At 33.7% G+C, this 13,403-nt stretch overlaps 1 non-coding gene across 1 annotated transcript; it reads left to right on the top strand.

Annotated features, from left to right (window-relative positions):
• Positions 1–3,602: 3,602 nt before the first annotated feature.
• On the top strand, positions 3,603–3,674 carry Trnaq-cug. The gene has a single exon. It is a non-coding gene; the product is annotated as a tRNA-Gln (tRNA).
• Positions 3,675–13,403: the final 9,729 nt, after the last annotated feature.

The following is a 13,403-nucleotide window of genomic DNA, read 5'->3' as shown; positions in this document are numbered from 1 at the left end:
GGACAATTCCACTGTTCGCTAGTAAAAGAGTAGTCAAAGAGTTGGCGGTAGATGATGCTGATTAGCTACTTTTCCTTCTGCTCTATCTTTCTACAAAATTAAGGATGGTTACCAAAAATATCTTTCAAGTAGCTTTGCTCGAAATCCAACAAACAAACAAACTGTTCACGTTTTTATTAGCATCCACAATGGAACCCACGAACCTTTTATGTTATTCTTCAGAATCGGATACGTGTTTTGAAAGTTAAGACTCTATAATTTCGTGTTTACTTGTTGATTTTTAGCCAATGCTTTAATCCTATAGCTTGCAGGAACATTTCATTTGAAATTTCAAAGATATATTTAGGAATTGTACAAAAAAAATCAGTGAAAACAAAACCATATGGAATCTACTGCTATGATCCTAGAAATTAGAAGCAGTTTCCTGATCATGCGTGAAGACCTAATTCTTCCTGGTTGGTGTGAAGAGGGCGCATTGACCTTAAAAACAAAACATAAGTTGTGCTGCTGATTGTACACTTAGTTTTGTAATTCTTTAAAAACATGCCAAATTTTATCCCATTTCAACAGGTTTTTCTTGGAGGTCACGGTCAAGGTCGTGTTCGGATGATGACATTAGGGCACTGCAAAACTTTTCATCTGTCAAGCACAAACGTTGCATAACCATAGCCACCCAATAAACCATTTCTAACTCGGCTCAAAGCCGTAAGAAGCAGGAGGTTCGTTGACCTCTAAAACTTCCAAGTAGGCTTAGCTGCTTCCACTGGTAAAGAGTCCCGTAGTTACGAGAGTATATAAAGATATATTATGAAATCATATTTTGCTTATAAAAATATGTAAATGATATTATTCGTTATTGTATATTATAAACATAAAATATAATAAATTTAGAATATAATGACTCAATAAATACGCAAATGAAAATGTAAGTCTTCAATTTAGGGAGAAGTGAATATTGAATTATTTTTTGTCAAACTTTCTTGCAATGAAAGCGATAACTCTCTCTGGCGTCAAACATTCATTTTCTTTCCCGAAATAGGTCACATAATCCAAGAAGAAAATTTCCTGTATATGGAACAGCACTAAAAATAACTGAGGGAAGAAAGTTGCAATAGTTTCTACCTTTTTATCCTTCATGTTCCAGAAGTTGTTTATGGACTCGAAATATAAGAATGAATATTACGAAAGAAAGCAGATAAAAAGGTGCGAAATTCAAGGTATTTTAAGATTTTTATGGCCTAAAATGTAGACAGTTACTGCATTTGTGCTTGATATAACAGCTTGAAAATTGTTGTTTTTATTCTACAAACCCATCACACCTGTAAACTCATAAATTAAACTAATATAACTTCAAGTTACTCAACCAGGTTGTGAAATGTTCTGAATCAAAACAAATCATATTTGTTTTCTTTTTATTACGATGTTTGATTTACACGAAATTAATTAAAACAAAAGCATTTGAGAGAGAATACTGATTTAGCCGTTAGTCGCTTGAAGGCAAAGAAGTATGATTAGTGTGTGTAATTTTTCGGTATAACTAGTTTTCATTAATAAGTCTATTATTTCACTTATTTAGATTTTTCTTTATTGTTAAGCGCAGTGCTCCACAATGGGTTTATCTGTGATATGTCCAACGCGGGTCTCGAAAGCCAATTTTAGCGTTGTAAGTCCTAAGAATTGTCACTGAGCCAATGGGAGGGCTTGTTTTTTTATTAATTGCATGCGTTAAAATTTTAATGAATGTTTGTACGTGTATTAATTAATTTAACTTTATGAACTTTTTCCATGAGACTCTGCAGGTCATAAAACATTGGTTTGTTTAGAAAAATAAATTCGTGATAAAAATACAAGTACAACTTTGGTTTTTCTGTAAGAGGCGGATGTTAAACAACAACAAAATAGTTATCTTTAACATGAGGCTTACGTAGAACTGCGATCAGAAAATGGTTGTTTACAATATTTTACTGTCATAATTGATGTTCAGCTGCGATCAGAAAATGGTTGTTTACAATAGATGTTCAGCTGCGATCAGAAAATGGTTGTTTACAATATTCTACTGTCATAACTGATGTTCAGCTGCGATCAGAAAATGGTTGTTTACAATATTTTACTGTCATAGCTGATGTTCAGCTGCGATCAGAAAATGGTTGTTTACAATATTTTACTTTCATAACTGATGTTCAGCTGCGATCAGAAAATGGTTGTTTACAATATTCTACTGTCATAACTGATGTTCACCTGCGATCAGAAAATGGTTGTTTACAGTATTCTACTGCCATAACTGATGTTCAGAGTTATGACAGTAAAATATTGTAAACAACCATTTTCTGATCGCAGCTGAACATCAGTTATGACAGTAAAATATTGTAAACAACCATTTTCTGATCGCAGCTGAACATCAGTTATGACAGTAAAATATTGTAAACAACCATTTTCTGATCGCAGTTGAACATCAGTTATGACATACTTTTTACCTCATCTTATATAAAATCGAAGAAAATGTGATTAAAAAATGCAATTGTTCTAAATTCTTATATATAAAAAAACAACCAAAAAAAACATTCTAACTTCACATATTTATAAGGATGATGTGTATGTTGTCCATTTTGTTTCACTTGTAGTACTTTGTCAGCCACACTGGTAAAACCCAAGCAAAATACATGAAATATACTTACGCAGAACATACAGTATAATAATAATGCTCATAACTTACTCTAAGTAAATAAATGAGCATCTATGGTAACAAACGTAAACATTTATATATATATTTAGTCAAACAACATACAATATTCTATCATGTTGTCATAATTCTTGAGCGTTCTAAACGTTTTTAGCAAGTAATTCTAAAAATATCAGAAATATTACATAATTTTTAAAACCCATTTTTACTAAAACAAAAGTTAAATATAGTTTTAATCACTCTCAAAGCATACCCGTACATTAAACCTTGTTTTTTATTGTTAATGACTTTTTAAATTTATTTACCCATGGTGATAGGTGGTTACTAACAACATTTTGGTATACAGAATTTTTTACTTGAACATTAACTTTTCAAGCTCAAGGTCATTGACTTTCTTTTACTTACCTTGCTCTCAAAGGAAAAAAAATTGCTATGCAGTTATTGTTGAAATAATTTCCATAAATATTCACATTTTGATGAATGTTCACAAGAATCCTAACCATAACTTCCAAACTTGTCACATAATAAAGAAGAAGTCTTGTAAGAAATGTACCTCGATATTTACAGTAATTCGCTGAAGAAGAGTTGACGATCAAAGTATGTATTGAATGACGAGCTCCGAACGTAAACAGTTGTCAACAAACTTTTAAGCCATATGAGTTGGATTTACGTTTACCTGCTTTGAGTAGTCTTCAGCAGGTGGTGCTAGTAGTCATGTTCCGTGACGTCACAAATATAGTAGCACAGTGATTCTTGTGAACTAGTAGCTGCAACTGTACTTTAGTGCTCTAGTTTGTGAGTTCTAGGAGAGAGTGAGTGTTTAGCGTAAAATATGAATGATACTTTTTACATATATAAAACAAATATAAATATTTTAGTTGTATTATTTGAATAAATTTAGGTAGTTGAAAAATAACTCGCAGGTCCCATGGTGTAATGGTTAGCACTCTGGACTCTGAATCCAGCGATCCGAGTTCAAATCTCGGTGGGACCTTTCATAATTTTCGAAACACGAAAAATGTCGTAATAAAAATCATCAAAATACTAATTTAACTTCCTAATTCCAAAAGGCAGTAATGTGTCAGGATAATTTATAGATTAAAACGCTTGGTGTTTTGTTTTTCTGAATCACACAAATTAAAAGTTTGCAATGTGCAAAAAACGCAAAATATTTAACCATTCAATCCAACATGACTTTTATAATCCTGCTTTCATTCTATTACGTCTGATTTTACTCTCAAGTAAAACTGTATATGAACATTTGGTTCCAACTAAATATAGTAAAACATATAACACCGACATTATGCTTTTGTCAAACGTTTTTTATAATGACCTACTGTAAATCAAGCTGAATCACACACTTAAATTTTTCAAAAACAGATTATGTACCTGATGATGACATAATCTTGTCGAAACGTTGTATACTTATAATAAAGTTTTCTTCGTTACCCATTCAAGTCGTCTTCAAACTTTTATTTTTTGAAAAGTGGGCAACTTTAAATTATTTTATTACATAACCCTCCCGGTGGTCCAGCGATAATTACAACGATAAAAATTGGGTTTCGATACTAGAGGTGGGCGGAGCACATATAGACTATTGTGTAGCTTTGTGCTTACCAACAAACGAAATGTGTTATGTAAGCTAAGCGAAAAAATAAATAGCAACGCTTACAATCTTACATTTTGTCAAAAATATAGCATCGGATCGAATATTACAATTTTATTATTTTTCCAAAAACCATTTGTTTCTCTGTATAGAAAATCTTGATTCGCTTTGAAGTACAAATCTCTTTCGACTTTTACCGGATTGTTGAGACATCTGGTCTGTATAACTGTTCATGCTAAGACATAAAAAATATAAGTTATACGTTTAAAAATTTACAAATCATTGCGATTTTCCAGTTGAACTTCTCTGATGTAGAATTATTAAACTACTTAAAAATTACCTACAAACAGAAGCATGACTGTATTGTTTCACGGAACGCACTGATAACTAACTTATTTATAAAGTTCATAGCACATTCCAGCAGCACTGGCTTATCAGTTAAGACGTTTTTGTTTGTTTTAGAGCAAAGCCACATTGGACTATCTGCTGTGCCAACCGCTGGGAATTGAACCCCGGATTTTAGCGTAACACTTACTACTGTTCCATTAAGGGACCAGTTAAGAAGCGTGAACGAGTTGCATCGAGTATGTTATATTTGTTGTAGATATATTGTGACTATACATATTGTATATATTCATTTAATGTTACTTTACTTTGAACCTATGATTTCAAGCTTGTGTTCACATTTTAATATGTACAAAATTAAAACCATTTGGGCATACGTTTCGTATAATCCAGACAAAATTATCTGTCTCACATAAGCCCAAATAATCTTTTTTTTTACATTATTTCACAAATATAGCAGCGTCAGTTATCAAACATATAATATAAAGGTTACTGCTCATCCACAAAGTTAATCAAATACTCGCCCATTTACAGCTGATCAAGTATCGTATTGTTTAAATTAATCTTAAGGACTTTAGGTTTCTACGCTATGTCCATATGGCATACAGCTATATTGGGATTTTTGTTCACACTTATCCAGAATGATAGTAGTTTTAAAGTTCAGAAACCTGGTAATAACTGAATAACGTGAGTAACTGTTATTTTTATAAACACACCCAGAACTGGTCTATTACTCATCATTAACCATTAGCTGTGATCAAGTTTAATTAGGAGATTTTAAGCATTTTTTTTATTGCTAACTGACTAAATGATTCTAAACTTACTGTCACATAGGAGTTGACCAAAAAGCTTTATCGTTCTTTTCCAATACTTGGTTTGGAGTATTTAATTAGGAATCTGATTCGAGTGAAAATGGCCAACACCTTTCCTAGTGTGTACAAATTTAATTTTTTTTTTCTTAATTTGTTTTTACTTTCTGTATTATATCATTTGTTAGAATAATATGTATATTATTATGTCTTTATGTTCAATAAAAACGAAACGTCCTCGATCTTTCCGCGGGGCGGCGCGCGTGCTGTATCTTCCTTCTCCCTGCTCAATATTTGCTTCGGAGAGCCAGATGAAAAACGTCGGAGATAGTCTTGCCATGCAACATCTCTCAAATAGTCTTGCCATGCAACATCTCTCAAATAGTCTTGCCATGGAACGTCTCTCAAATAGTCTTGCCATGCAACATCTCTCAAATAGTCTTGCCATGGAACGTCTCTCAAATAGTCTTGCCATGCAACATCTCTCAAATAGTCTTGCCATGCAACATCTCTCAAGCTCCTCTGCTTCTTTACTTGTCCGCCTCTCAACACATAAACCAGCAAAAGTCAACGGACAAAATCCAAGAAATAAACTAAGAACGGGGCGAAGAGGAAGAACGAATTCCTGACCACTCCTAGTTTAACACCTAAACACCTACCACGTCTGATTGATTGATTTTATTTGGAGCGAAGAGACATATAGTGGAAGGTATTTTACTTTAGAGATAGTAAAAGTTAGATGTATGCATACGCACAGATTTTCTTTCATTGTTAGGCTATCAGACTTTGATTCAGAAAGCCCAAAGTCTGAGCCCAGGATATGTCGCTGTGCATAATTCGTATTTTCCGCTTTGGCTGCAGTTTGTAATTGACCGGCACTATACTATACGAATAAGAGTATATTCTGAGTAACTGGCTCTGTTGACCGACTGCCTTCCTTTTGGATAGAAGTTCTAAATTAGGGGGCGCTATGTCTGAATGTTGGAGTCTCTGACTTGGCGATTAAGCTTATGTGACACATAAGATGCCGTTCATGGTAAAAATACCAAATACACTTTCATTCTGAGTCTATTTTCATTGAGTCTATTTAGCTATCCAACATTCAAATATGTAATACTACCAGCGCACTCATCTGCTTGCCTGATATTTGCGTACACCGCCTCAATAATAGTAACACCTTGTTCTTTTTTAAAACTCATTATTATTATTTTTAAATATAACTTTTGGAACAAACTCTACCTGAATATGTTTTGAATTATTCATTTATAATAACAATGCAGTTACTTTTGGTTTCATAACTTCAATATCAGCATTGTTTTTAAAATGTTTCAAAGTACCCCATTCGTCTTTATTAATATTATATTGTAATTTTGCTGTTTTTAAAGACAGCATGTTATTAGGTCAACACGAGTTACTTAATATAAATTTTGTTATAGTTTATCTATATTAATGTACATAAAGAATTAGTGAATACTTTGAGTTTATATGACAAAAATTGTTATATTTTAGCTGTGATGCTAGTAAGATAAATCTAAAACTTTCAACCAATGCCGTTTTTAGTCTTAATTAAAACATAAGTGACGAACTATAAACAGAAAAAGTTGCTTTTTATTTAACATAACGATGAAAGATGGAAACTTTCGAAACGTAGTACTCTACACTTGAGCTGCATAAGCAGATTATATAGTCACCAATATATTTCTACAAGTGTTTCTCTAATAGGGAGTTGTTGCTCATGTCACAGTCAACTCAATGTGAATACTCTGCCTAAACAATCTATCAAATAAGTTAACTTTCTATGATGACACACACAATTCGCGATAACATGTACTATAGTATAATACAGTGTTTTTGACCACAAGATACTTCTGCTCTAAAGCTATTGTTAGCATTTAGCTTAAGCACAAAATGAGGGGAATCCTTGGTGTCACAACTCTACCCTGTTTACTGTTAATATTTAGTAGACCTATCCTTTGCAATATTTATGGCAGAAACATTGTTACATATAGAATGTACAAGAACTAAAATCTTAGCCTGCGAGATTGCGCTCTACCCTTGGCGAAGAATTTTGATGATGTACCTAGAGATGGGTTTGTTGGTATGATTTAGCAGGAAATGACCAAGGATGAACCATACATGCTCGATAGGGTTCATATTTGGCAACTGGCCTAACCACGGAAGAGTTGTAACACTCTGACCTGGAAGACACTATTTTGTGACTCGGAATAAATGATCAAGAAATACATCTTGCATGTAAATATTGTCTTGTCTGGTAAGCTCGTCATTGACACAAACAAGTAGAAGGCCCTGCTCAAGAGGTATAAATCGAGCAACGGTGACAATCCCTTCATTTACCATCAACTGTAATTATCTAACTGCCTAATGACATACTAACAGAAATATCAACTGTAATTATCTAACTGCCTAATGACATCCTAACAGAAATATCAATTGTAATTATCTAACTACCTAATGACATCCTAACAGAAATACAGTTCGACAAAAGTTCCTGGATGGATAGTCGCTAAATTCAGGTGCTTCCACTGTTGGAGAATTCTGCAGGTTTGGCTTTTTTGAAAAAGATTAGAATGTTATATAATTAGGAGGGTGTGATAACATCTATGATGCTCACTGCTGTCGACATACGATACTGCCTGGAGTGAGGAGTGGCTCTTGTCTAATTACTCTACCATTGTATTCAATGTTGTGAAGATAGCTTCTGATGATATTAAGTACACTTGCACCTCTCCTGCAGCAGTAGTGGCTATTATACGTGGGCCATACTTTATACTTCTCCTCTCAGCATGAAGAGTCTGTATTGGATGCTTGGGTCTTGCATAAATTGTTTTCTGATGCGCCTGGGTGACTGAAACTGCATTTTGATCATATTCGTGTGAATATAGTAGAATTGCAAGTGATCTAGCAATTTCTTGTTGGCGTTGGCTTTATTCATACTGCCATCTTACAACTATCTGACGTCGTGAAAATACTATTAACACAGAATCGCTCACTCTACCTCTGTTTTGGGGTGGCAGGGCAAGGAACAAGAAATTCCGGTAACTGTTTCCTGGATATATTGCATAAAACTTTGGAAAGTCCGGTATGTACTGTATCCAAATATGCAATCCATACGATTGTAATGTATTTCAATCGGTAGTTATGAGCAGTCAAAGAGATATAGGGTTTCAGAGTGGCCTTACCACCTTACAAGTAATGGTTACACACACGAATTGGTTGTGAATCAGATCTTCTGATCTGGCGGAAGGCTACTGCTACTATCACTCACAACTAGCCTTGTCAGCACCAAACCTATTTTTGAGTGCCACCACACCATATTTGGGCTTGAGAGATGGATTTGCTTAAACAAGGTCTGTTAAAAGTCCATCGTGATCGCATCCACAGTGGTTGCACAGGCTGCAAATCAAACATCTCGGAACCTTGAACATATAGATAATCAAGAATATTTTATGGTGATTGAGGATAACATGCCAAAGAATAGCAAAGTTCCAGTCATGGTCAGTGAGACTTGGACATACCTGATGAGGATCTACTGGGTTCTGATGTGAAAAAATAGATGCAAAGATGGGAGAAGAAGGAGAAGGGGTTCACGTAGCAGACCCGTCGGTTACAACAAGAAGTATTAACATTAACTATGGGGTTTCTGCTGATGATGTGGCCAGTCATAGCTCAACAACTTTTTATCCAATTTATAAACAGTAAATTGTAATCGTCATACATTATCGTATCCTACATTCTTTTTAAATTTCACTAAAATCGGATAAATCCTGGATTTCTTAAGCTGATCCCTGTCACCAAGGCACCTATAGTTGAGGGAGAGACCCCGTGTTACTTCGTGGGAGCCATTCATTGGTGACACGACTGTTTGTATTCTATGGTTTCTAATAAGATATACCTGTACTTATACATCGGGGCTACTTGCATATGCGTCAAGGAGCTGGTCAATGTGTATTCTTGGGGCTATATATTTAGTTATTATTAGGCTATGTATAAATCCCCATAAACATTGCAATGCATCGAATATTCGTGTATACTGTGACATCATGTACATTCAGACATTCATCATACTCTGACATCTAATATTTACACTTTTTGTTTTTGAAGATAGATCAACAGACATGCCTAAATATGGAAAATGCGACATCGGTCCACCGACATTTCTAGGGTTTCTGAACACTTTCAAGTTCACATCATTGACGCGGCAGGGTGGAGCAGTAGTTCTGATAACATGGACATTGTGGATTTGAACATTTCACAACTCTTCATAGTCTTATACATTACATCCTTGCTTTAAGTTCGCTTTCTGTATGTTACAAAAATAACACTATTAAAAGACAAATATCAAGTCGTTATTTCGTTTGTTTTGTTTTGGATAGTGTGTAAAGCTACACAATTGCTATCTGCGCTAGATATCCTTGAAATTGAACTCTTGGACTAGAGGGAAGGCAGCAAGTTAACAGCACCCACCACCATCTCTTGGGCTACTTTAATCGAATAGCGGTATTTGGCCGTAAATGTTATAGTGCACCATCAACCCTACCACTTGGTCACGACTGGCTAATCAAGTAACTAGAGTAGTCCTAATTTGAGTGACTTGTGTTTAACAGAAGCTAGTTATATGTAGAATTATACACGGAGCTCCGGTAAGAGGGCCGAAAGCTCGCAAATAAAAGTACTTTAATGTAGAGAAAAGTCAGTGTATAACTCTACATATTAATTTACCTCTTTTATGAGTCTTAAACAACCTTAGCTAGTTATCTCTTGAGCTAAGTAGGTAACTTTTAAGGATGGTGGTTGGGTGATTACATCGTTTTTCAAGGTACTATAAGGAGAGTAATATAGGACTAGTTCATTAAAATGTTTGCAAGTTTAAGAAATACCTCCAGTGGCTCAGCGATAAGTCTCTAGACTTATGATGTTAAATTTAGGTTTCGATGCCTGTGGTGGGCATAACATAAATAGCCCATTGTGTAGCTTTGTGCTTAACCATAGTCAAAGAAACGTTTAAAGGCTATAAAATCTTTAGTATTGCACAATTTTAATTCAAGTTTATCGTTCTTCACTGGTTTACGGTGCTGTATACTTTCGCCCATGTGCACGCAGTTGATTACGATTTATTTTGCACATATTAAGAAAATTAAAGAGTTACGTATGTATATAAACATATTAAAAGTTACATAGCAGTTGTGCTAGTTGTAGTGGTTGCAGGGGTGAGTGCGTAAAATAATATCTCCTTCAAATATGTCTAATTTCAAGTTTTCAGAAAACAACGTAAAAATAAAAAGACAAATGAAAACTAGGGTACAAACTACAATGTGAAAGGTAGCAGAGTAGGAACATATCCGTCCATCAGACTTTACTTCTCTTGGCCAGAACAATTTGCGTGCTGAAACTCTCAACGTCCCACATCTAAGTCTACCACTAACCTTCTACAACAATTAAGTGGGAAGCTAGTTGTTTATATATAGAATATATCACTACATTCAGACCACTGGGGGTGAAAAGTAAAAGTTCTCTCTTAAAGTTGTCATTCCAACAACCATTATAGGCATTCATCTATATGAGCAGCATAATAAAACGTTTTTATTGCTACGTTTTGGAGTTCGGAAAGAGAAACAAACCTTTCATTGTTGAAATAGTCGCATTTTTCTTACGTAGACACCTTAGGCTTTATTATAGATATAGATATATCATATAGTATTCATGATATACATATTATGATATAACGTTAAACCAACCTTATTTAAAACCTAATCGACTGATTTATAGGCAACAATAAGTTTCTCTAGCAAATAGTCCATCAAATTATACCAGTTTTAATTTTAAGCCTATTTTTTTTCTGCTCATAACCAAAGACTTGGTAACTAGCCTTTTTGGAAGGTAGGGAACGAGGAGGTACCTTTATCACAGATATTACAAAACCAGTAAAAGCAAAGTTAAGTAATACTTCTAAATTTATGAACCAGTAAAAGTTTCTGTGTAGTGTATTTGTTTGTTTCTAACTTATGTCCGTGTATATATATATACACACACTTTAGTCATTAAGAAAACTTGGAATTATTATAGTTAATCATCTATTCCTTAATCACGACAATGGGCTACAGATATAAAATGATTGAATACTAGTTTTCTTAACTTCATCTACGTGATTCGTGGTAGGTATCCAATTTATTATTTTTAAATGCAATCAATCCTGTTTAGAAAGTTGTTGAATTTTATCAAAGATGTCTGTGCAGGAAGTATATTCAATCAAATTTCAAACGAAAATAAATTCAGTAGTTTTGTGTTGATTAATCTTGAAGTCATCCAGGTCGTATAGGCTACAAATATCAGATTATTGAAAAAGTAACACATAATCATTTTTCTTATGAGAAAAACATATCTAACACAGAAAGAAATATGATTATATTTTCACACAAAACTTGAAATTAGGGATTGTTATAAGAGATAAATACCACAAAATATTTCCACTAAATTTGTTTCGATTTCGTAATATATTTTGAGAAATCCTGTTCATATAAAGTAAAGTGTTGGATAAAACATTACAAGAATTTGTAAACAAAATGTCGAATTTATATTTATTCCGGAATAAGAAATCTTAATAAGCATATGCATGCTTAAATAAGTCATTAGGTGAAAAAAATAACTCCACAACAATTTCGTTATACTGAGTTGTAAACAACTTGTAGAAAGTTGTGAAAGGCGTGAAAGAAACAATGTAGAAATTATGCAAACAGAGAAATAAGTCGAAATATTCGACAGTGGCGCCAAAAGATCATTGATCGTATTGTAGTAAAGATCGTCAGTTTATGTGTTTATTTTTATGCGCAAAGTTGTCTAATGGACTATCTGAACTTTGGCCACCGCAGGAATCGAACCTGGTTTATACTTAGCACCAACACTTGAAATTCTCATAAACCCTGGAAATTGGCCTATTGATGCTTCCGGGATGTGAAGCCACCTTATTAAGGTCAAGATTCTAAATTCAAAATTTTCAAGTTGTTTTACCTGAACTTGCAGGAGGCGCTCAAAAATCAATTAGACATCAAAATATACATAGTTACAATTAAGAATTTCTGAATAGTTTGTTTCAGGAATTCGTGCAATGCTACAAAAGGGCTACATTGAACAGAGTGTCTCAGTTGTCATATATAAGTATACTGTTATAAATAAGTAAGAAATAGAACATTTAAAAACCTATGCAGGATATGTTTAGGCTGAAAGCTTTTAATTATTGTTCCTGTCGAGTTTTTTCTTGTAGATATTCTATTTTTTATTTGACCCACTAGATCTGGTTAAGTGTTTCTTATAAAAGAACTTTCTCAGCCTCCCAGTGGCACAGCGCTATGTCTGCGGACTTATAACGCTAGAAACCGGGTTTTGATACCCGTGATGGGCAGATAGTCCATTCTGTAGATTTGTGCTTAACTTCAAACAAACAAGTAATGTCGAATGCAGGTCACATATATTATATAGAAATTTTCTATAAATTGTTACGTATTAGAATTTCAAATATCAAACAAATTGAGTTAAATTGTAGTTTAGATTTAGTGGTTAAGTAAAACCTGATATATAGTCAGTTTATGATATTTGCCAACAAGATTGATACAAACAATTTTCTTTTTTAATACAAATATATTTTAATACACAAACAATAATACAATTTACAATAACAGTTATTACAAATAGTTATTACACACAATGATTTATACACAAAAATTTTACAAACTTACAAGCAATATAAAGTCTTCTTTCTAGTCTAGAACTTCCTTGATATCTTATCTAGGGTTCACGATGAGCAAGTTCATTACAACTTGATGTAGATACAATTTACTTAATAGGGAGTTAGCTCTGTCCCTCGTTATTCACCAGCCACACACGCCGAGTTTTCAACGATGAAGTTATATAATGAGAATCCATCAAAGTTAAATGATTTGTAATGTTC

The sequence above is a fragment of the Limulus polyphemus genome, unplaced genomic scaffold (genome assembly GCF_000517525.1).
Source record: "Limulus polyphemus unplaced genomic scaffold, Limulus_polyphemus-2.1.2 Scaffold304, whole genome shotgun sequence".
In the NCBI taxonomy this organism is placed as follows: domain Eukaryota; kingdom Metazoa; phylum Arthropoda; class Merostomata; order Xiphosura; family Limulidae; genus Limulus; species Limulus polyphemus.
This window is presented reverse-complemented; position numbering and strand designations above follow the sequence as displayed.